At 38.8% G+C, this 4,326-nt stretch overlaps 1 pseudogene; it reads left to right on the top strand.

Moving 5' to 3' along the window:
- Positions 1–2,659: 2,659 nt before the first annotated feature.
- LOC129627832 (olfactory receptor 52J3-like) lies at positions 2,660–3,571 on the top strand (annotated as a pseudogene).
- Positions 3,572–4,326: the final 755 nt, after the last annotated feature.

Below are 4,326 nucleotides of genomic sequence, written 5' to 3'. Positions count from 1 at the left end.
AGTGGCATTTTAATTGCCCAGTTTGCTTATGTATTTATAGATCACAAACAAGAGTCAGTGCACTCGGCAGCAATAGTTCTCTCTCTGTTAGACTGAATTCACAAAAAAGGAAAGTTTGTTTTTTTCACCATGGTATGTTTTCTATATCAAAAGAGAATAAATTAAAAATATAATAAAGTTAAACAATGACAAGGACAAAAAGAAAGGATCTCTATGTCTTATTTTCAATTACAACTGTTGTAACACAACCCTGGGGCAACTTTCTTTACCTCATTTTGAGTATTTTGAGTGGTTTGATTCATTCTGTAGCTTTATTTTTTAAAAGTGTAGTTGTTTTACACTGCTGTGTCAGTTCCTATTGTACAGCAAAGTGAATGAGCCATATGTTTACACACATCCCCTCTTTTTTGGATTTCCTTCCCACTTTAACAGTTTAAGAAGGTTCTCTTTTTTCCACATCCTGTTAAACATTATTTTTTGTAAATTTTTGATGGGGCAGTGGCATTTTAATTGCCCAGTTTGCTTATGTATTTATAGATCACAAACAAGAGTCAGTGCACTCGGCAGCACTAGTTCTCTCTCTGTTAGACTGAATTCACAAAAAAGGAAAGTTTGTTTTTTTTCACCATGGTATGTTTTCTATATCATAGAGAACGAATTAAAAATGTAATAAAGTGAAACAATGAAAAGGACCAGTGTGAGGTGATATTTTATTGTAGTTTTGATTTGCATTTCTCAGTCCAGACAGTATGGTACTGGCACAAAAACAGAAATATAGATCGATGGAGCAGGCCAGAAAGCCCAGAGATAAACCCACACAACTATGGTTACCTAACCTATAACAAAGGAGGCAAGAATACACAGTGGAGAAAAGATAGTCTCTTCAATAAGTGGTGTTGAAAAAATTGGGCAGCTACATGTAAAAAGAATGAAATTAGAGACTCCCTAACTTCAATATTTTGGCCACCTCATGTGAAGAGTTGACTCATTGGAAAAGACCCTGATGCTGGGATGGATTGGTGGCAGGAGGAGAAGGGGACAACAGAGGATGAGATGGCTGGATGGCATCACCGACTTGATGGACATGAGTTTGGGTAAACTCTGGGAGTTGGTGATGGACAGGGAGGCCTGGTGTGCTGCGATTCATGGGGTCACAAAGAGTCAGATACGACTGAGCGACTGAACTGAACTGAACACCATATACAAAAATAAAGTCAAAATGGATTCAATACTTAAACGTAAGGCTGGGCACTAAAAAACTCTTAGAGGAAAACAGTCAGAACACTCTTTGTGATAAAATCACAGCAAGATCTTTTTTGACCTATCTTCTAGAGTTATGACAATAAAAACAAAAATAAACAAATGGTACCTAATTAAACTGAAAAGCTTTTGCACAGCAAAGGAAACCATAAACAAAGCAAAAAGACAGCATGAAGAATGGTAGAAAATATTTGTAAATGAAGCAACTGACATAGGATTAATCTCCAAAATATGTAAACAATTCTTGTAGCTCAATATCAAAACAAAAAAACGAAATAAAAATTGGGCAGAAGTCCTAAATAGACATTTCTCTAAGGCAGACGTACAGATAGCCAACAAACACATGACAAGATGTTCAACATTCTGCTGTATTTTGAAAACATTTCTCTAGTATCTTTCTCCACACCTTTAGTTCACTGCTGAGGTAGATTCTCTATTGAGACTCAGATATCCCAGAGAGCTACCAAAAATACCTCCTCTAGTACCAAAATGATCTTTTTAGGCTTTCAGATTTTTCTATCTACTTCCAGTGTATTGAACTGGTAGGAGGAGTAACCAAGCAAGTGTTGGCTCAACAGCAATGGTAAAATTAACTCAAATAAAATTAACAGCTGTTCTGAGAGCACCTGATAAGCTATGGACAGAGAAGACTATAAATGACACTAGAAAACACTCCCCTTCTCCAACTGATACTCTGTGCAGTCTGTAACTCATGAACAATGGTTGCCTCTGCTCCTGGCCAGGCATCTCAAGGGGTCAGTAATTTGTCTGAGAACATGTAGCTGTGTCTTTTATGATCTGATTTGGTGTCTGTGAGAGGCTACTGGGCTCTGGTCAGAATTTTTCCATGTACGTCTCTATGTGAATAATGGGGAATCAGAAGAATTCAGGCTTGAATTGTACAAGCTCCTATACACCTATAATTTATTTTCATTATGGACCCCTTGAAGGCATTTTTGAATGCCTCTGTAATGCATTAACTTGTTCTCTTGTGTAGTCTTGATTTTTCTAGAGTCACTTACCAGAGTGGATTTCCCCAAATAGAATCACATCCAATTCTCTTTCAAAGTGAATGGCATGGTCTAATTATTGGCACTCTGCACTGAGCTTGCTGTAAGCCTTCACATTTGGAATTAGAGCTCAATCAGCAGGCAGAATAAAAACTGAATATGACTCTGACCTGGTATATTAAATGCTAGGGGGAACGACTCCATACATGTGATTCAGTAACAGGCCTACTTACCTAGTAAACATGACATAAACTCTGTGCTGACACACTGAGCTAGGAATTGATGAAACAGATCATTCTCCCTCTGATCTCTCTCTCTCCCCCTCTCTTTCACTTTTTCTGTCGACAGGAGCAAGAGAACCAGATTCACTGTCTTCGAGAAGTGACATAATGACATATCACAATGGGAGCACTTTTCATCCAATCACATTTTTCCTCATTGGAATCCCAGGTCTGGAAGAGGTCCATGGCTGGATCTCCCTGCCTTTCTGCTCTGTTCACCTTGTGGCTTTACTGGGCAATGTCACAATTCTGTGAGTCATCAAGATGGACCAGACCCTCAGGGAGCCCATGTTCTACTTCCTGGCCATTTTTTCAACAATTGATTTGGCCCTTTCAACAACCTCAGTACCTCGTATCCTGGATATCTTCTGGTTTAATGCTCATGAGATCAACTTTGGAGCTTGTGTGGCCCAGATGTTCCTGATTCATGCTTTCACTGGCATAGAGGCTGGGGTCCTGGTAGCAATGGCCTTTGACTGTTATGTGGCGATCTGTGCTCCACTCCACTACACAACCATCCTGTTGTCCCGGGTACTAATGAGCATCACTTTGTACATTGTAATTTTTACAGTCTTGCTTACACTTTCCATGATCTATTTCATCTACCACCTACCCTTTTGCCAGGCTCATGCAATAATACCTCATTCATACTGTGAGCACATGGGAATTGCAAAACTGTCTTGTGGAAACATCCGTGTCAATGGTATTTATGGGCTCTTTGTGGTCTCTGTTTTTCTCCTAAACTCAGTCCCTATTGGCATCTCCTATGTTTATATACTCCGGGCTGTTTTCCGTCTGCCATCCCAAGATGCACGGCTAAAAGCCCTAAGCACATGTGCCTCCCGTATTGCTGTCCTCTGTGTTTTCTATATCCCCTCACTCTTCTCTTTCCTCAGCCACCAATTTGGACACTACATACCCCACTATATTCACATTCTTGTTGCCAACCTCTATTTGGTTATCCCACCATCGCTCAACCCCATCATTTATGGTATGAGGACCAAACAAATACGGGGGTGAGTTTTCCATATGTTATTAAAAAATAAAACACCTACCATATTGTTTTACTAAGGATTTTGATCTCGTTAGGAAAATTTGTGTGTTCTTGTCTTAACAAGTATCTCCTGGTTCTGACCTATTGCTGCCAGATTGCAACACAAGTTGGTTTGTTCCTGACTGCTGACTAATGAATTTTAGAACTTGTGGAAACTCACTGGAACTTTAGTTCAAAGGTTAATGGGCTGTCCTGAAAGGGAGTTTTGTGACCCCTGTTTGTATGTTATCATACGTTGTCCTTGATAACATGAAATCACTTCTTTTCTGGAGATGATTTACTATATTGTGTGTTTATTGCTCTGTAATTAGAGAAATGGGGTGCTAAAACTTTGACCCTGTTTCCTGTGTCCACTCATTCACTCATTCATTCATTCATGTTTTACTCAATTTGTACTCATTTGTGTTTATTGTATGCCTTCAATGATTCTTATCACTGAGGATAAATCAATGACCCTAATGAACAGGAACATCTATTCTTATGGAGCTTGCATCCTGCTGTACCCTTAAAAAAAGCCAGGCTCATAGTTTCAATAAAAATTATTACCAACTCTGTATCCTGAAATGGAAAGGTTTGCCAAACATGTAACACTCAGTGTAATAAGAAGCCAAAACAAATATAAAATTTAAATACAATTTCTCACTAATGTCATCAGTGCCATTTAGGTGATTTTTTTCTTTGAAGTCTAGCTCATAATGTAAATGTGGTCTTGAGGTTTATT

The sequence above is a fragment of the Bubalus kerabau genome, chromosome 15 (genome assembly GCF_029407905.1).
Source record: "Bubalus kerabau isolate K-KA32 ecotype Philippines breed swamp buffalo chromosome 15, PCC_UOA_SB_1v2, whole genome shotgun sequence".
NCBI classification, from domain to species: domain Eukaryota; kingdom Metazoa; phylum Chordata; class Mammalia; order Artiodactyla; family Bovidae; genus Bubalus; species Bubalus kerabau.
This window is presented reverse-complemented; position numbering and strand designations above follow the sequence as displayed.